Source organism: Ostrea edulis, chromosome 8 (genome assembly GCF_947568905.1).
Source record: "Ostrea edulis chromosome 8, xbOstEdul1.1, whole genome shotgun sequence".
Lineage (NCBI taxonomy): Eukaryota > Metazoa > Mollusca > Bivalvia > Ostreida > Ostreidae > Ostrea > Ostrea edulis.
Genome location: NC_079171.1, coordinates 42,947,464 through 42,969,674, shown reverse-complemented (window position 1 = coordinate 42,969,674; position 22,211 = coordinate 42,947,464). Strand labels below are relative to the sequence as shown.

Sequence of the window (22,211 nt, the reverse complement as noted above, 5' to 3'; positions counted from 1 at the left end):
AAATAGATAGTGGATAGTATAGTATTGCTTAGAGGAATGAAGAATTATTTCGTTCGGTTTTCCATTCAAACACTCAGTTCTACATCAAACACGGAAATTAGAAATGCCCGTCTACAGCCCAATCAACGGATTCCTACCGACTATCACCAACGTATGTTATGTATATGAATTTTTATTCATTGATAATCTTGAAAATGAAACGCATATTTTGATATCTAAGTTACTGAATAATAGTTTACACAGTATAAGCGATATGTATTTCATACGTAATTTATTCCATAATGTCAATCAATTCAACTAATTCAGGGTTAACTCAGACAGCATTTTAACCAATCACATGTTTAGGAAATCAGATCGGTTAATTTTACGAATTTCATTCGTTCAACGTCGTTATCTGCATATCAGCTTTTTCTAAAGTGTTTTAACGCTGAGTTCCGTATTTTTCTCACATGGACAATATTATGCACGTACGGAGATTAAATAAAAGAGAATGGATTTGAAATTCAGGATGGCTTTTGTTTATCAGTATGTTTGCAGCATGAGTATATAGAAATAAATTCCTCAGTCATCAAAATTGTTACGCCAAGGAAATCCGTTTTTATTTTATGAGAAACGGACGCCGAGCTTAATGTTGGAATGTTTATTATTTGCAGTTTTACGGATTTCCCATAATTCTTCTGTTCCCGCCCAGATGCTAAAATATCATCAATTTATAATTCATAAAAACTGGAAATATTTAAGATTTGCAACACGTATTCGATTCCATTTCCCCATTTCTAAATGTATTGTTGAAAGTATCATTGTGAAGAACAGCATTCATCATTTCTAATATACTTCACTGTTTCTTCTTTTACTCGATGTTCTCATAATACTTTTTAAAAGGTATAACTGGTTTCTTTCCTAGGTACACTGGAATAAAGTGCTTTTTAATTCCATACAAAATAGAATAGAAGAATATGTTAATGGTTTATTAACAATAGAAAGTTTCTTTACAAAAGTATATAGTATACCGTACGTAACTATCAAGGAATGTATTTGCAGTCGAGAGTTACAACTTAACGCATTCAGCTATCATTTCGTTGGATGCTGTTGACCATTTACTATAGTCCGAAACGGTTTGTTGATTTTGTGTATTTTTGGATTACCTTTAGAGTTTTTCCGATGCCACTTTGGTAGCTTAAAAGATAATGTCTTAATTCAGATTAAATATATCCCCGTTTATGCATAGAATCACGAACACCCTTGGTAGTACGTTTTGATGTTTAGTGATGCATCAATGCACAAAGCACACTGTTGCAAAAGTTGTTAGTCCTTTTTCTTTTCATTGATACTTTGATGAAACGAACAGGTATTAATTTTTTTCTTTTATTTCATATATTTTGTGTATAAATGAAAATGTAAAATTAAACTTTCAGATATCGTGTTTCTTTCAAAATATCTAACACATTATGAAACACAATGTGAAGTAACAATTAGCTTTTCTATGATGCAGAAATCAAACGAATTTTTGAAGTAATCAAAATCAACATAAATGCATTACCTCAACTGATATTACAGATTTCCACATCCCATAAATACTTCCGATATGTTTTGAAACAAGACATGATATTGTGATGTCTTCCGATTTCATGAACATCAAGTTACATTTCTTTGGCAAGGCTTTTCTTAAGATAAGAGATCTTCATTTAAAAACAAAAATACATCATTGATACTTGCTACGCCAATACGTAATAGATTAGGTGTCGCTTGTTATTATCGTAAATACAGAAGTTATGTATTCCCTATAAACCACTCTTTGAACCCTGTGTGGTTTTCATTGCAACCGAGAACAGGATACGAAACGGAAGCTTTCACCTTTACCGATACAGCTGCAAAGAAAGAGAATATTAGGAAGAATTATGTCAGAGCACTAATTGCTGTGCTAATTATCATCATCGTCACACTATCATCCATTCTCATTGGACAGAAGCCGGAAGAGGAAAATGGGGGAAATGGTATCACAAGTATGCATTTTACAGCGCTTAAAACATAATGTACGCAATATATATCAAGATACATCTACTTAACAGTCATAATTACTTTATAAATATAAAAACCAAAACTAGGAATCCTGCCGAAGTTAGCTATAAAGACGTCATCCATAATATGTTCATCGTTTGGAACATGGCTTTTTTTTTTTTACTATTATCACTTTCACGCACAAGTACTCTGAAGATGGAATCAAAATATGCTGGAGTTCCTCTTTAATAATATCTCCGTAGCCTTTGGCGATGAGGTCTCCCAACAGTCTGTTAGAATACCATGGGCACGAATTGTGCTCCTTTGTTAGCTGACCTGTTTGTTATTCCCATGAATCAGAATTTATTCTACAACTTGTACGTGAGAAGAAATATCTCTTACTGTGACATTCAATGCGATATTAAGGTATATCGACGACGTTTTGTCTATTGAAAATAATCATTTTCATTCATATCTCGATTTGATATATCCCTGTGACTTCGAAATAAAAGACACCACAAAGTCGTACACATTTGCTTCATACTTGGATATTTTATTGCAAACAAAAAAGTCAACTTTATGATGAAAGAGATGTTTTCAGCTTCTCCAACGTTAACTTCCCATTATCAACTCCATATGGTGTTTATGTTTGTCAAATGATTCAATGCGGAAGAGTTAGTTCTGTGTATGATCAGTTTTTAAATCAATACAGGCTAATGACGAAGAAGGTGATGGTGCAGGGTTTTCAAATGTCTCGGTGAGGGTCAGCATTTCGCAAAATCTATGGTCGTTGTTACGATTTAGTTTGCGAATACAACCTATCATTTGGTCAAATGCTGTCTGGCATATTTCATACCAAATGTTGGTCCGTTCTGGGCACACTGATTTTGACTACGGTTAACTCCGTTTACCTCATCAAGATATGGGGCAAAACAATAGAGTGAATGAAATTGAATGGAACTTTTCACTGTGTAGTGTATATAGGTTCTTATAAAGCGCAAACTAATCAACTCCTCAAAAGTTTTGTAAGCAAAAAAAAATAAAAAAAGGAACTAGAAATTTTCTTCCTTGTTGCCTATCCGAAAGTTATGGTCAAAGTATTTAGAAAAAACATGAATTTTACATACATACCTTTGCGCGCCGGTAAGCGGGTTATTTAAATTGAAATGATCCAAGCCCGATACATGTAAGTTTTGCATTTCAAAATAAGATAAATTGTAATTTCGTTGCAGCATCCGAAGCATACATCAGTGAAACCACACATACAACATACAGTCCAGTTTTCTTTTTAATGGGATGCATAACATTTGGTGAAGACCTTGTGTTTAATCAAGACCTACAGACAAACGAAGAAGACATATGAAAGATAACAAACAATAATCAATCTCAAACTCCTATAAGGAATACAAAATAGAGTTAGGCAAACCTCGATACATGAATATACCACTGGTGAAATCAACTGCCTCGGAGGAATAAACACCCCCTCTCGACCGATCACACCCGACGTGAGCCCTATATTTTGATCAAATAAACGGAATCAAAATACTCGGTGAGATTTCTATTGCAGCTGAAAACAGAATACAAATTAGATGTTTTCTCTCATACCGATACAGCTGCAAAGAAAAAGAAAAATAGAAGGAATTACGTCATAGCACTAATTGTTGCGCTAATAATCATCATCGGCATAATGTCATCCAATCTCATTCTACAGAATGTGGAACGGGAACATGAGGAAAAGGGTATCACAATTTTGTATGTAAAGCTTTATATATATATATATATATATATATATATATATATATATATATATACACTATACACACAACGATGTATCTTTCCCAAAACTTCATCCGTCATATTTTCATTACAATCTCATTTTACTTATTGGGAATTCCAAAATAAATATCCAACTACTAAACCTCAACAAATGTGAAATATGTTTCTAAACATGTATTGTGTATGATTTATTGAACTTCCTTTACGTACTATTATGTTATATTCCTTTCAATGAAACATCAAAATGAAAAAAACATTAACCATACATAGCACATGTTAGAAGTAATTTTGTTGTAGTACTATCCATTTGCAGAGGACACTTACCCCAAGGATACACGAAACATGTTACATAATTATTTAAGCAGAATAATGTACTTCTGTACTCTCTCTTTATTCTTTACAGTTGAACAAGAATAAAAACATCCCATTTTTATCAATTACCATTTCATAAGTCTTTTGGTAAATTCCGAGTGAAGTTTATATGTTTATTAGTTACCTTATAATGAAAGTTAACAGTGAATGAATGCGTAGTGTATAAATATTGATAAAGTGAAAGGTAAATAGTGCATCAACAGCTATGAAAGCAAACGTGAGAAAATTTTCCCACTTAATTGCTTATCCTAAAATTATGCCAAACGTATTACGGATAGCATTTATCTACTTTTGTTTTGATTTTTTTCTGTTTATTGACTTATTTATTTGGCTATCAGCTTGATTAAATATTATATATTTAGCAGGTCGAACAACTCAAAGACAGTTGGTTTGCCCTAAGAAGCCTTTCAGTACCATTGACATCAAACCACGAGGCACTAGTGGTAAGTCAAACTAAAAGTGCAATTGATCTATTTATATCATCAATATCAACGTGAACTATATTCGTGTAAAGCAACGCAAAAATTAGATTATTTGTACTTTATAGAATGCATTATATTTTCTAACTTATTTATCTTACATACCTAGAGCAATATGAATTTCCAGATTTTGCATTTTGGGCAGGAACTTCTCACCAGAGATACCTGATGATTTTGAGCTTAATATTTTTAACAAAGCCTTAGACTCAACTTCCACTTACATTGAAGTTAAAACGCAGATGGCAAATGTCAAAAAGATAAATGTTCAATATACGATGATGTTGTCGTATTTCAAGATAGAAGAAAAAGCTATACTTATTGAGACCACAATCGACGCTTCTGTAATTATTATTGATAATGACAAATTATCTTCGGACAGCACCATGGTTTTGCCAATGAAACATTTATCCGATGCCTATATAATATCAACTGTTAGTAGTTTCAATCCAAAATTGGACCGTGTTCAGTTTGCAATAGCCGCCTTAAATAACTCAACAGAAGTTAGAATTATGTTCCGAATTGAACCAAATTTACCACTTACTGTTGATGTATGAAAATGGTAGTGAAATGGTTATTTATTTGAATGAACTTCAGACTTATCAGATCAGGCATAATGCTGATTTATCTGGAACATTCATAAAAGCGTCGTCTCGTGTTGCTGTGTTTTCAGGGAACGCATGTGCAAAAATAGCTTTTAAAAACAGAGAGGACTCTGGAGCCTGTAGTCATCTTGTTGAACAAATCCCACCAGTTGAAAGATTGGATAATACGTATATTGTCCCGTCAAACACAAACAGGTATGGAACAATTCTGAAAGTTGTGTCGCCTTTTAAAAGCAGGGTGACATATCATGTTGGCAATAAGAAAACTACAGCGTCTCTAGTTCCACAAGGATACTTTGAATTCTCAATCACTGAAAACCAAGTTGCAGTTATTGAATCAGAACGACCCGTTCTTTTAACCAGTTTTGCCGCTGGATCAGACACGTCAGGCGATCCTTATATGATAACCATACCCGGGGTAACGCAGTACCTTAACAAATATACAGTTGTTACTCCTAGCAATTTTACAAGTAATTATGTTACTTTAATAATTGAAGAAAGTTCGTTACCGCACCTTACCTTAAAAAAAAGAAGTTTAACTGAGTATATGAGGACATTTCATACTCCTGTGACAGTCAGGAAAGTTCGGTACATTGTTCTGGTGGTACATGTGTCGGATGGCGCTATTAACGTCAAGACGACAAACAACGCAGTCTTTGGCTTGCTGTTATATGGTCATAGAAAGAACGACGGCCACGGATTTGCAGGAAATGTCGTGCTACCAGACATATGTGTCCCATGATCACCGCAGATTATGGATCGATGTCGATTTCTTCAACTTTTTCATTACACCATAAAAATATTCTATATACATACATTGTAAAAGAATAAACATACCTTCATTTTGCATCACACTCGTCGTGCCACGTACAGTCCACGAAATATGTCATTACATACTTTATTTGATTTCCTTTTCCTTTTACCTGAATGAAATGAATAATACTGTATATGATACACTGTTGTTGACATTAGAGGCAACGTTAGGGTACGATATGACGTGTATGCAGGAGAAAGGAACAACTATTTTGTGTGGTAATTGTAATATCACATAGAACTCCAAGTGCTAATTATAGTGTTATGAATATACTTTACTTCCACGGGGAGAATTTGAAACTTTCAATGCTATCAGTAAAAATATTAATCACTTGACGACTGCTCATCATGCCATGGTCTACTTTAGAAGTTACACCTCTTCAAACACAATGAGGTAGGTTCTACATGCAATTGCACGTCATTGCTGTGTAGATTTAAATGTAAGAAGAGTTTTGTTTCTTGATTGATATGAATTATTTCTTAATCAGAAATCGCATCCCATTAGATATTTATTCACGGTCAGCCGAGTAAAGATAGACTTTAGAATATAGAATATTTTGATACCCATTTCATATACGAGACCAAAAAGGATTTTTTTTTCAAATGTACATATAGCATTGTCATAATATGTTATGAAATGTAGATATCAGTGTTATTTGTCGATAATTTTCGAATTTATTTTGGTAAATTTTCTTTGAAATGTAAGCATAGCATTGTCATAACATTCTTTTGGTAAATATTTTATGAAATGTAAGCAGAGCATTCTCATAACATTGTTTTGATGAATATTTTATGAAATGTGGATATCAGTGTTATTTGTAAATAATTTTTGAAATATGAATATATCATTGGCATAACATTGTTGGGTTTTTTTAAATATTCTATGAAATGTAAGCATAGTATCGTAATAAAAGTGTATTTGTAAATATTTTAAGAATTGTAGTTAAAGATGTTTTGGTAAATATTTTATGAAATGTAGTTAAAAGTGTTTTTGTAAATATTTCATGAATGGTAGTTAAAAGTGTCTTTGTAAATATCTTATGAATTGTAGTTAAAGGTTGTTTGGTAAATATTTTATGAAATGTAGATACATCATCGTCACAACAGTATTTTGGTAACTATTCTAAGAATTGTAGTTAAAAGTGTTTCGGTAAATATATTATGAAATGTAAATATATCATTGTCACATCGGTGGTTTATGGTTGACAAGCGGTTTCTTTTTCTTTTTGCTTTCTGTGGTTTTTTAAAAAAAATATTTTGTGTGCCATTTTTTCTGCATGTATACCATACCATATAAACTTGTTGAGTTGAAATTATATATCTAACATGCATTGTATTGTAACACGGAAGGTTATTTTTGTACACCAAACAAAACTTGTTTGATATGATCTCTTTGATTGTATTGCTTATATATATTGTCATTTCAATAAATACCGATTCACACATTATTAGCGGTTTTCATTATTACGCATTCTTTTGTTAAAGGGATGTGAAATTTATACATGTATTAGGCTTACAAAACAAATAAAATTATGAGTTAGGTGTATTACATAATACGATATGTTTGGTAAATACTATCTTTTTGGAACAACAAATTATGTTTTTAGACATAAAATTCTTCCTGTACGTTATTGTGTTTATGTAACCCGCATAAGTTCTTTCACGAGCCGAAGGAGGACGCCATCTGGTAATTAGCAATATTAACTAAACGTCAAATCAATTCAACATCATAGAAAAGCCTTAGATATGATAATCAGATGGGTTAATAGGAAGTTTTTAAATGTATCCTATATATCCGGATTTTTTTTTGTTTTTGCTATTGAGTAGAAATCGCCATAATTCTGAATTAGTTGAATAATCACTTGTGCAATAATACACTATTGGGTTTTCTATGGGTATTGACAGAAGAATCTTTCAGATAAGAGAGATCATGGATTATTCTGCACTTTCCTGGCGCAGACTCTGGAGCAAAGCGTAAAAGGTATGATACAATTAATGCAAAGGATGGACATAGAAAACAACAAGCATTGTGATTATTGTTTGAAATCCTTTAAATGTGACATCTTTTATGTTTTAAGGCTGAGCTATGGTTGTTTGTTATGGCAGAGATAGGAGTTGGATTGCAACCGAAGGAAACTCTATGTTTTATCCCATTTACGAAATCAGACCCTACGTCTGCTCTATACCCATTCTATTTCCTATTTAGTACGGTCTGGTTTTACTCGAGTTGCTAACTCTTGGTTTCGTATCTATTTGGGATGGTAATGAACGCTCATATTCTGGATGTTGTCCCCTGCATGATTGACACGAGTACTAAAAGTAACATGATTTGTTCCTGCACTCTTCCCCTTGATTTAATACAAAGCAAATGTGGACTCTTCCCACTGCTTCTATTTGAAAGAGCTTCCCAGAATTTTGTTTCGATGTCATAGCAATATATTTGCTTCTTACTTCCCCTACTGGCTTTTGTCATGCAAAACTAATTGATTCCTTTAGTTTTCTAAAGGATTCGTCATAAGTCCATCAGACAGCATCGCCATGCAGACTGTTTCTAATGAAACTAGTCTACTTTAATAGGTTGGGGGTTTCTGATGGATTATGTTGAACTTTGATACTGAGGAATGATTGACATGCAAGTTTTTTATTGCAATGTATGCTGCATATTGATAACCCAGAGAGCAATAGCCAATCATCTTGGTGAGACAGTAAGTATCTTTGTCCACATTTTGGTTTTAATTCTAGACGATATTGTTGCACTAAGAGGAATTTCCCTGTAACAGACTGACTGAGAGTGGTGGCGTGCTCCTGTAAGCTACCTATTTGGAGGTTTTGTTTCCATAAACATAATGTGTGCCTACTGGCTCGCGTTCTTTGGAACTTAACAGTTGTGAGATAACGGATAATATTGTGTTCAATGACTCAAGATCTAATTAGGATGAGACATGTGGTCTGTGACGATGTCTCGTTTCTTTCGCAATGTTTGATGGAGGTGCTGATACATCAGATGAGGTTTCCCTTTACGGGTTTACAATCTTCCAGTCCATGTTTACCTTGGAAACCGTCTAAAACTTTTTACACAAGTCCTTTTCAGATGAATTTGACTGTAAAGGAACATCTTCCATACCATGGCCTCTCTTAGGTTGTGGTATGTTGGCGCACATGTCGACAAAACTTTTAATGTATTATAAACGTAAGACATACCATATACCTATACATGAGATTTGAAATTACTGGTGTTTACACTAGTTTTACTCACAGATGGAATCCACCAAATCAAAACACAGACAGACGAGTTGCTTTTATCTCAGATATCAAATATGTTTTATTTTAATGAAGCACATATGTTTTGGTATTGAATGATCACTTGTTAATAAAATATATACCGAGGATACAAACGTACATTTACCGTATAAATATTAAATTATTTTTTCTCCCATCTCTACGTATTTAATATACAGATACCCTATGAAAGAAATGTATGAAAGATTATCCCATCTTCCATATCACGTGACATAGTTAATTTGTCTGCTCAACCGTGACAACGAAATATTCAACATCCTTGAGATTTCGTCTTTTAAACGAAAATGACTTCATAGAAGCTAATGGAAATAAGAGCACAATGATGAAAACAGCCAGTCATCTTAAATTACTGACGAGAGAAAATCATGTTATTCAGTCAATCCCCCTCGCCCCAAAGTCCAACGAACATAATATATATTTTTCTTATTCTATGGCATCTCGAAATCTCTACTAGTCAATTCTTCGCACTCCCTCTTAGAACGCCAACAACACCGCCGCGTTGCTCTAGATGTTAGAGAGTTCGCCCTGCATGCGGAAGGCCTGGGGTTCGAATCCCAGCCGCGATAGACCGAAGTCGTTAAAACAGGTAGTGACAGTTCCATCGCAAAAAGCTTTTCATTAAGTGTGAATGTCACGGGTCCTCGGAGATGACCTTAAAAAACGGATGTACCGTGTCACAGTAGTTTTGACACGGTACAGAACCTTCACTGCTCTATGGCATTAGCGCCGAGCAAAGACCTAAATTTGAAACGCTTCACCGGTCTTGGTGACGTCTTCATATGAATGAAAAATTCTCTCTTTTTCTCTCTCTTGATCTCGATCGAGAGAGAGAGAGAGAGAGAGAGAGAGAGAAAGAGAGAAAGAGAGACGTTAAACAATATTCAATCAATCAATCCAATGTCAACACGTGTCCCTGATGTAACAAGTGTATCCAATGTAGGCTTGGCCATTTGGAAACAAAAGTAAAATTCATGTCTATGTTCACTAACAAAAAAAAAAACACTCTGAATCTCAGTTTACACATTCGTCGTTAAATAACTATACATTCAATATTATTGTCAATGTTCCTTTGAAAAAAAAAACCTTACGATTTTGATTATGCCTATCTGAGACTTGGTAGGATATCAAACGATTTCGCGCTGCTCTGAAATATTTTCCACCATATATAGGTCAAATGACGTCATGCGTCACTCCAATATTAATTTAGTTCTGAAGTATCATGTTTATTACGTGTTAAAGTTATTGATGTTAAGGTTCATAACCAAATGTTTATAAATATGATAAATGAATCAACAAAATTACAAGTGCTATTTTGTGTGTGTGCAGGCATGTTGATATATTAAGTTATTTTTATTCAAAGAGGAATAACTCTAATACTATTTACTCAATCATCAATCGATACATGTATAATCCGATGCTGGTGTCTGTTTTAATCTATAGTGAAAATTTAATCAATTTAAAAATTCTCAATCTGGCGTCTCTGGGTACATGGAAAATGCAAAATAAGTAGATACTTGAGACCAAAATACTCTCGTATGATTAGTCATGAAATATTAAAGTATTTCAATCCTCGGAGTTGCAAAAATACAGTAAAACCTTTAGCAAAGCTTCTGGTGTTGCCACTTTTTTCCAACCCTCGGGTGGATTTACCTTTAATCTGATGAGTACTCATAAGAGTGTCTTAGTTTATATACTAAGAGTTTTATTAATTACACAAATAATGTGAATATAAACACTTTATCAGTAGGCTGTATTTGCAGATGATCAAATATATGTAATGCTGTAGAGCCATTCAATTTCGTTGGGTGCATTTTCGTGCAGTTCATGGATACCATTATCACACGAATTTAAAACCAAAATTAAGAAGACATGTATAATTATTCAACACACGGAAATCATATCACAAATAAAGAAGGAAACTGTAAATTCTTGAAATCAAATGATTAAATAGTACAATCATCCTGAAGCATGGCTACCATTATCAAAGAATTTGAAACCAAAACGAAGAAGATATTATATATATATATATATATATATATATATATATATATATATATATATATATATATAATGTTTCAAAATATGGAAACCATATCAAAAACTAACCCATCAACGAAACTATGAAATCTTGAAATTGAATGATTCAATAGTGTACCAAGCATCCCGAAGCTTTAAGGCACGTGAATGAGTTTTAAGTGGAAAGCTGAATGAAGTGGCCAACCACTTAAAAAAAAAATCTACAGATCCTGAAGCGTGCTGTCACACCTCCAAAGCGTTTGTTTCCGTTCCTTGCAAACCGTTCAGCGTTCCGTAAAGATCATCCATAGTTCCGTGCAAACCGTTCACCATTCATTGCAGACCGTTCAGGGTTCAACGCAAACCATTTCGTGCAAATCGTTCCATACATGATCAAGCCACGTCCATAGAAACGTGCAGATCGTTCACACCACGCCCTTAGAAACGTACAGGCCGCGCAGATCGTGCACACCACGCCCTTAAAAACATACAGGCCGTGCAGATCGTGCGAGTCACTTCGACATGAGATCTGAGACAGGTGAACATTGTTGGGAGGTCTCTAAGACAGACTTTCAACAGTGGAAAATTGCAAATAATCGAAACTTAAGTTATTTAAAAACACCAAACAGGGCAAAATTTGATACATTGCTTTCACCTCGCATTTATAACCTTCGAAGTATTTCTAACACCACAGGTAGTTTCCAGCAAGTAGAGAGGGATGATACATGTATATACACTGTATATGTCCTTTTTAGTTTTAATTATCACATGTTTTGTATATAGGAATAATTTATAGTGTTACACATGCTACAAGTTACTTTTTAAAATGAAAATATTTCCATCAAAATTGTTTTTTGGAACTTTCTGCATAATGCAAAAACCAACCTGTGTATAACGTAAATAAAATACTTATAGAGCCCAGTAGCTAAGTACTTCGTTACTAGCTTGAAAATATGGATGTATATTTAATTGCTGTTACAAAATTTAGAAATTCATTTCAAAATTAAGGATCATCTCCCTCATGAACAGCTCTTATCCTTGGACGAATTTGGTTCCAATTTTTTTGGCTATATTTAGCTCTAAAACTTCATAGTCATTTCGGATTTCAAACATTTCGGTTGAGCATCACTGAACAGACATTATTTGTCGATATGTGCATCTGGTGCATTAAAATTGGCACCGTATCAGTTTTACATTATATCTACGCAAATTCTAAGGTGCTTTTTTCATAATAGAGGTCAGCTAATTCCGGTATTTGAATTTAATATTTGTACAGAAGGTGTGGAAATCGGCGAGGGCAATTGAGATATGACAAAAGAGGTGTTTTATAAAAAATAAATCGCTCAGAAATGAATACAGCTTTCTATAGGTTTAAAATTGAGAAATATACAACAATCTAATTAAAATGATATGTTCGACAGGGGATGCTTACTCCTCCTCGGCACTTGATCCCACCTCTGGTGTATCCAGGGGTCCGTGTTTGCCCAACTATCTATTTTGTATTGCTTGTAGGAGTTATGAGATTGATCGCTGTTCGTTGTTTTCAACTTTAATGTTAGATCCGCTCGCATATACTCCCATACATATCTGAATAATCTGTTGATCATTATTGTAATTCGTCCTTATTTGTTTTATTGATTCATACGTGTATTTTTAAATTTATTTCAATAATGTTTTGATTGTTTCCTTTTTTATTTCTATTGCTCTTTCCTATCGAAGGAAAGAGTTCCTTATCGACTGGCTAATATTGAATTTTTAGCTCCACCCTCTCCCTATGCGAGAAAATGTTTCAATCTTGTTTGATAAGACGTCATTTTATCTGTTGTCAAACACCTAAAGCTGTATAGGTTTATTTTACAGCTGTCCTTGGGGCCTGAAACACAGGCCTGAAACATAAAAATTGCTTATGCATTTCATTTTCAGTTAAGATTTAAACAGTATTTTATTTTGAATAACATAGTAAAGATTAGACAGCAGGCAACGCCTATATAAGCCTTCTCATTTTCAGTGTAAATTCATTTATGTTTAACTCATACTGTTAATCCAAGGCAACGCTGCAATTCTGTTTCCTTCAATGTAGAAAGACATATTACGTATGTAAGGTTGTCATTTAATTAAAATGACGTAAAATGAAATTGACTGGAAATACAAGCTATAATAGTGTTACACAACATCGTTCTCAGAGCTACAATATTGTAACAAAAATAAATGCGATAATGCGATAAAATACACTATGAATCTTTTCTGAAAACAAAAGTGGTGCATAAAAAGTCCATGAAAAGCTAGGGTTGAAAAGGACCAAAATCGTAGGTTTGACCACCCGAATTCAACAGATCAACGGATCAATAAAAGTTAAATAATCAATATCACAAGACAATACACTTTTTGCATCTTTTTATTTTATTTCCGAAGTTAACCGTTCAGCGTTCCGTTCAATCGTTCACTGTTCCCTGCAGACCGTTCAGCGTATCGAGCAAACTGTTCCCTGCAAGAATCGTTTCGTACCGGTCCGTGCAAGTGGTGTAGTACTTCGCCTCATGGTCTTTATTTCCCCAATCGCATAAAAAGGTCAAGAGAAATATTTCTTCCTGAATACTAATCACACTTCCCCATCGTAGAATTTCAAATGCAGTATTATTGGCGGTTTTCATTGTGCCTTACACGGCTTTTACAAATTGGATACGTTGTGAAATCCACGGTGTGTATAATATATTCAAAATTTGATCTCTTTATGCTGCAGTATTGTCTTAAAGGAACATTGCATTTCATTTAAGCAATATTTCTATACGTATGTTTTTCTATCACATAGGTGAAAAGATATATTGTACTTATACTTGTAACTGTTGTGTGATATTCCAAGAGTTAAAATTCTAATATTGCAAAGATTTTCATATTTTTTATGATAACAATTTATGTCTGTCATTTGGTAAAAATCCTCATTGATTTCTGAAGTACTGCTTTTGAGTTTAAGCTCTAATTTAACGCTAGTCCTTTGTAAGATTCCACCCAATTTTCGTTTCTGTCATGGGACTGTCTCATCTGTTTCTTGGATTCAACAATTTGCAACGGTTTCTACATGAACTTCTAAAATGATATATGGATGATATATAATACCGTATTTGAAAGAAGAAAATGAGAAAGATAGAGTCATATTACATGTAAAAACGCGGTGTGATATTTTTGATATTTTTGTTTTGTATCAGGCAACTTGATATGAAGTTACATGTATGCTGTCATAAAAAATGGCTATTATTTCCATGTGGTTTCTAAGAAGACACTTCCTAAATAATTTTCTACACAAAAGTAATATTGATATTTTGTAGATGGCAGCTTGCAAGGAGAGTGCACAAGAATTATTGCCTCTAATGAATGAGAACATCTACACAGAGGTAAGTACTTGCACTTGATTGACACTTGTGCTCTAAATTGGTCATGTTCATGTTTTCTTCTTAAGTACAAAGTTGGGGTAATGGTTCCATTATTGTCTTTCAAGATTGTACTAGAAAATCCACTCTTCTTATATATACACTGAATTTTTCACAAAAAAGTGCTGGTTCAACAAACACTTTAGGCATTTTGGATTATTCTATAACTGGGAACTATGTTTTTGGAATGAACTATTTTGTGTCTTTAGATTCAGTTCGCCACCGATTTTGATAATTATTGTTCAACTACTGCAAGTTAGTATGTTGCTACTGTTACAATTTTCTTTAAATGTGTTAATTGTAAATACGTCTTATTACTTGTTTAATGTTGAGTGTTGATGGAATATATTGCTTTATATATATATATATATATATAGTGCTTATATATATATATATATATATATATATATATATATATATATATATATAAGCACTAAAGTTCCAACAACACCCGATACCACAAAGTGTTGGATCCACAACATCGATGTAAGGTCATGTATAAAAAAAAATATACAAAGCTCTACACTGCGTTATGTGATTCTTTTCGTTTGACCTGAAGAAGGGACGGGTCGTCCCAGAGATTTGACAATCTGGCTGTTCGTGTCGTTGGTCATTTTAGTGCTTTGTATATATATATATACACAATTGTCATACAACCTTGGACGATGACGCATTGCTAAAATATCCCACCTTATGTACTTTGATTTCTCTCTAAATCATTATTATAAAGGGTAACAAAACGTTAGGACTGTATCGTTTGCGAAGGTAAGTGTCGTTCTGTTTGATTATATATCACACTGTCTGACAATAAAAAGTCTGATGATCAAACTGCTTACGTTTTACCATTTTTGTCAATTTTAAAACTTATGTAAACAGAAGCGTTCACTTTTTTCATATGTCGAATTGATATATCCCATTGAATTCGATATAAAGGACATCAAACAGTTTTCTATATACATGTATGGTCACGGTAGGTCAGTGGTAGAGTGTTCGCTTCCTAACCGGGAGGTCGTGATTTCAAACCCGATCGTGCCATGGCCTAGGGCGTTGAAATAGGTAGTAACTGTTAATTCGCCAAACGTTCGGCATCTACAAGTGAGAATCACGGAATCCTTCGGATATGGACTTAAAAACGGGGGTCCCTTGTCGCAACAGGCGTAGGCGTGATAAAGCATCCCCACAACTACAACTCTGAACGCTAAGCGTAGGTCTTAATTTGTGGTACTTCTCCTATAGCTATAGACGTTTCAATAACAGTGAAATGGTTTCCACGAGACGCAAAATAATGAGAAATAAATCAATCAATTCATCTATGTCTGCTTAACGCGCAATTGGTCTCACCTCTGGTGGTATGTTTTGGGGTCCGTGTTTGCCCTTGAGAATGTATTCTTTAAAGGATTTATCACATTAATCATTGTTCATTTACTAGTATTCACAATCGATAAAACCATGAATACACTTACCATTATTTTTTTAACTTGGTATCTGTATCTAAGCATTTTACATATAACACATGGCATATTTTACCTGAAAACGGCATCCCATCAGTTAACGTTTATTCTTAGATACTTATAGGAAGAAAACATTCTCAATTCGGGATCTTCATTAAGAAATAGCAACAACCTGCATGTTCTTAGGTTTTGTTTAAAAAATAGAGACAGTACTTACTGCTCAAGATGCAAGTCCTTCAACCAATAGGCTATCCCGGTCAGTGGGGTTGTAACAATCTGAGCATACGTAAAGATAAAATGAATCGAAAATTAGCACTTTTGACATATTTTGAAAAATCTTGAAAAGGGCTAGCTATCGTGTTAAAAATCATATTTAATTTTCGTCCATATTTCTTTAAATTTTGAAATAAAATGAATATCGTCTATGTCCCCTTCATCACTCCTATATGGTATTTGTGTCTTTCAAATGATTAAATATGCGAGAGCATTATCTACATATAATGATCCTTTAAAATCTAGACTACTGATAAATAAGTTAGTGTGTCATGGGTATTAACAGTTTGGCGTAAAATCAGCATTTCGCAAATTTTATCGGCGTTATAATTATGTAATTTGCGAATACAAGCTATGACTAGGTCGAATCCCTTTTGTCATGTTTCATAACATTTGTTAGACGATTTGTACTATGGCTTAATTCGTTGCCTGATATAGATAGTGGACCATCAGGTAATGTTTTCTCCTCCTAGGCACCTGATCCAACCTCTGGTATATCTAATTTGAGGACTTTTTCTTTACCCCTTTAATGCATAAAAAGTTCAGAAGTGAATGATTTATAAACAGGGTCAAAGGGATTTTGTTCTTTATATGCTTATATATTTGAGATTGTTTTACCTTTAGTATAACACAGATACCTCGGAGAGATTTAATGCTATATTGTTAATATGGAAAATGAAGCATGGTGGAAAACATAGTTTCCTACAAAAAATGATTGTCTACATTAAATAGATAATTCACAGTCGATGTTCAACACTTTCATCATCTGTGAATAATAATACGCACCAAACTTATTTGACAATCAGTGCACTATGTTTAGACATGAATACTTAAAGAAATCTTTATTTTGTAGTTTAATATTCGTTTTATTCAACTCCTTGAACCGCTCAACTAAGCTTCGCAATTGTAATTAATCTTTGAACTTGTTAAATAAAGTAAATAAAAAAATCAAACTATCTAAGTTGTGCTGTTTATCTCATATAAGTTTTATCATAATTTTTGACTTAGTATATTGCCAGTTTATTTTTAAGTTAATAAGTAAAAATAGCAGTTATCTTTATCTGGCATAGATAATGTATTTTTAATTCTTTACACAAACTTATTCTTCTATATGATAACTTTATGTGATGTTTGTGAGACGATACTTTGAAAAAGACAAATTAAAGAACAACTCTACTTAATACCTTTATTCTGTAGACACCAACAGAGGACAACGCACAGGTGGCATCGATTGTAACGAATGATCAAATCTACTCGGAGGTAAATGTTCTATTTAATAATTCTTTGTGACAGAATGAATTTCATTTATCTATTTATTTTCATTATACTTGCATGTAATTTAGTTAAATCTGATTGCTTTGGAAACATTTCAATATCACATAGTTACCCTCTGAGATCAGAAATTACGCCTTCCGGGATGTGAATATAGTACCAGCAACGTTTTTATTGTCTTTTTACCGTGCTACTTGATAATTTATTATGCAGAGAACAACTTCCCAGGACAATGTACAGATACCATTGCCTGTAATGAACGATCATATATACTCAAAGGTAAGTATTCCACATATACTGATATCATTATATGTAATTGTAACAGTTGAATGAGCGATGAACTTATGGTTTCGTCAAACAAAATATACCCCTCCTCCCTACACACATTAATGAGGCGGACATGGACGCAGTGTTCCATATTGTAAAGTGTGGATAATCTGCATAAAATCAACCAAAACTTGGGGGGGGGGGACAGCCAAGAAATGATGTATTCAAAATAGAAGATTGCCCTGAATATTCATCATTTTATAAGTATCTCGGTATATTGTTTGATGGATTTTCCACATTAAAAATGAACAGCGAAAATCTTGAGAAATCTGGTTGACCCGTATTAAGAGCTATTATATCTAAAATACATACTAATGGGTCAGTAGTATTCAGGACATTTGAGAAAATTTACTTAAGTGGAGTCGCACCCATTCTGGACTACTGTAATATAGGGGTGTTACAAATATCAATATTGAATCTATACAACACCGTGAGTTGAGGTATCTCTTGCTCATTTTTTGTTATTCAATGAGAGAGTGGTTGGCTCTAATTTTGTATGTTCATCAAGTGGATATCATACGACAGTGGTATCGACTCTTTACAATTTCGAACGATGTACTAAAAAAGAAAATGTTTCTTTCGGATCTGGTACAATTAAAGAACATATATTTGTCACATCAAGTCATTTTTTTCCCAAGCCCTTGATATGTCCACCTATCATGTAAATTGGATGGGTTGTATCTTAAACAATGTGGAAGAAAATCTTCGTCATGAATTTGTAAATGACGGGAACAAAGAACTCCAAAATGTGCCTAAACATAAAACTTATCGAACACTAAAATTTATTTTCAAACAGAACAATATGTTACTATGGTTATTCCAATATGGCATCGTTGTAAACTTACAAAATTTGGTGTGTTACCTAGTTACCTATATAATTGCAACAGGATGTTATAGGGGCTTTATCTGATATGTTGGGCAATTCATATTCTTCAAATAATGTAGGAGATGAATGTTTGGTTCATTGCACTATATATTCAAATATTAAAACAATAGTTTAACCAGTATTTGGTTTAACCCTACCGTAATCAATATGTCAAATTTAAATTAAATTTCTCTTATCAAAGTTTGCTAAACAAATCGCAGAATATTATTATTATGCATTTTTTATGCACAGGCCTTACTTACAGACAGTCTAATAAATGAATAGTAAACGTCATGCGTAATGTCATAGTATTTTAAATCAATCCTGTACTATTAAAAGTGAAATATAGACCTGGCGTTTAAATTCCTGTTATACATGCATTTTCGTGTTGTGGTTGTATGTAACATATGCCACTATAATAAACCATTTACTTACTTATTTCTTGGTTTTATTGTTCAGAGTGATATTGAGGTCTGGTTAAAATCCAATAAGAACTAATTTACATTACGAGATACAGTCATTAGAGTAAGAGAGCTATTGAAGCACGATATCCCCGCATTTTATCAATGTTGCATGCATATCCTAAATATCAACTTGGACTAGGCCAAGCAATGCATTTTTATAAAAACAAATATAAAGACAAATCCATCCAATTAATATGATACTATTGAGGACTATCCTTTTTGTATTCATTTGTTGAGAAATTCATATGCATGTAGATACATATATCGAATAACGAATTAAAATCGCATATAGGTTAGTGTTTTCAATTTCAGCTGTGAGAGCGTTAGAACAACACGGGCGGATGTTTTCGTCTTCAATGACCAAATCTAGAATATTCCATTGTAATGGATCCTTATCAATAATATTCAAATTGTTCTGATCATTTAAAAAAATCAACATAGATATAGCGCGTCATTATTCAATTTTCTGGGGTTTTACTTGCTTGCATAAATCGTAGTTTTTAGAAAAAAATCTACAAAGATAGAGACAGAGTTAAAATATGTTTTATTCTTGAAATTGACGAACACAACCAGAGAGAGAGAGAGAGAGAGAGAGAGAGAGAGTTATCTAGTTTTGAATATTTTACCGTTTGCATGTTGCATCTAAACACACCTAACTTCCACGTTTCAATAAATACTTTATTGTTTGATCAATCTCTTTCTCCCTCTTATTCTATGTTATTAAAATAATGGATGGATGTATAGCTCCACACCCGTGTAGATCCGCCAATTAGGCGTATGCCTGCATCATTCCACACATATGGGCATCTGATGCAATTGCTATGGAAAAAACAAACTCTTTTCGTTGTTTAATGTAAATATTTTCCAACTGAAACACAAATGTGAAGGGAGGTAACTAAAGTGGGAAATGTTGCTAAGTCGTTGATTAATGTACGTTTGGGTAGGAAGCTTAGTCATACACATCCCAGTTTCAACACCTACATTACACAGAATTAAAAATTCAGAAATGATTTGCATTTCTGATACTAAAACGGATGTTTTATCCTCAGTGAATGTTGTCTGGGTGTTTTGTCTGAAGTTGAAAACTTCATGGATGCATCCCTAAGAATCACCAGCTCTAATTCAATTTCCAGCACTTGTGCGGGTCTTCATCTAGTAAATGCGTAAATGAATATTAGTTTGCCTTCAAATCAATGAATGTATTTCCAACTTATAGCATTTCTAATTGCAAGAATTTAATTTGCTGATGTTTATATACTTTCGTGTACGGTGAAAACTCAGCTGGTGGCGAAAGTTTCATGTTGAAGTCAGTCAGTGCTCACATTTAATTAAATTTCTTAGAAGCGACAGAAGAAACACATATTGATCTTTTAAAAATACATCGTAATTTTTAGCAATTACAAAAAAAAGTGCCACCATTTATGCATACACGTGTATTAAATTCCCAAAATTCTTTTGGATGTATGAATTGGGTATATAATGAATGTTGAAACCCTTCAAAATCATTACCTTCATAATAAAGTGTGATGTGATGTGCAAATATTTTGTAGTTATCACAATTCCATTCTGCCTAACTTGCTTCTGAATTTGCAATACTTCTATCAGATTTTCCGTTTGTTGTAAATATCAAGTTTATTTTATTATCAAGTTTATCGTTTATTCAATTGTATCGTGCATTTTCATATCCTATCGCGTGTTGTATTGTTATTGATGTCAAGAATATCGTTTAGTGTACAGTATCTAGAACTGGTAAACAATATTGGACAGCTTTTGACAACTTATCAAATGTGTACAAATTATGTGTGTACGGTGCACGGTAGATAGAGGGTAAAACATTGAAGATCGCAAACAAATAACAAATGATAAGATAGACATTACCATTCCAGAGTTGATATTTTGCAAAGTGTCAGTTTTATTGGTTTGGCCGATAAAACAACGACATATTCAATGTAAATTGCTTCCTCATTAGTCCAATAGGTCGACCAAATTAATTCCGGAACCCGAAATTCCGTTTCCACTCCGCAATCATTTTTGAGAAATATAGTAAAAGTAAACCAATTATGGACACCTTGTGGCCGATAAAGTTAATGTGGCGGTGAAACACCTAAGGCTAAACAATAAAATGAAACGTCCAATAATCTGAACAAAACCATATGAACACTGGTCAAATGGATGGAGATGCCTGCAATATGAGGAAAGAGGCATGGCATGCGTCTTGTGTTGTAACTCTAAAATCTAAATATATCTAAGGCTATTTTAGAACTGTTATCATTTAGTTTTACCATTAAGTATTACATTTCTTCAAAGAAACCATTAATATACTCGAAATAGATGTTCTATCAGACGTATTTTAGGATGACACCCATTGATAATGAAAAACGCATGTCAACTAGTTCGTTAAAAAAAGAATCCCAACCTTCAAGCTGAAGATGCATTTAATTTCTGATTATCTCTCAGTGCATATTTTCTCTAAGAAAATATTCCAGAAATACTCACCATTCATTAATTCATCGATATAGAATTATCCGTGTGTGACCCATTTCTAATGTGAAAGATGTAGGGAAAACACAAAAGTTTTTAAATAGCAGTAATTTATGAATGACTGAATTATTGAGACTTCATTTATATTTTATTTGTACCAAATAAATTCTTAATGTTCTTGATGTTCGAAAATGGAGTTAAACTATAAACTCAACAAATTAACATACTTTAACAATGCCTTTTCATGTCGTATGAAAATATCTAAGATTTTTAAGCTTGAAAAGGGTAAGCAAGGTC

The 22,211-nt window shown here is 33.3% G+C and overlaps 1 protein-coding gene and 1 pseudogene across 1 annotated transcript in view; both read left to right on the top strand.

The window, feature by feature from the left end:
• Positions 1 to 22,211, top strand: part of LOC125662394 (uncharacterized) — a 1,158,266-nt gene that overhangs the window by 563,463 nt on the left and 572,592 nt on the right. The gene's annotated exons all lie outside the window — the stretch shown is intronic.
• LOC125661714 (IgGFc-binding protein-like) overlaps positions 1 to 22,211 on the top strand; it is a 96,468-nt pseudogene that overhangs the window by 55,839 nt on the left and 18,418 nt on the right.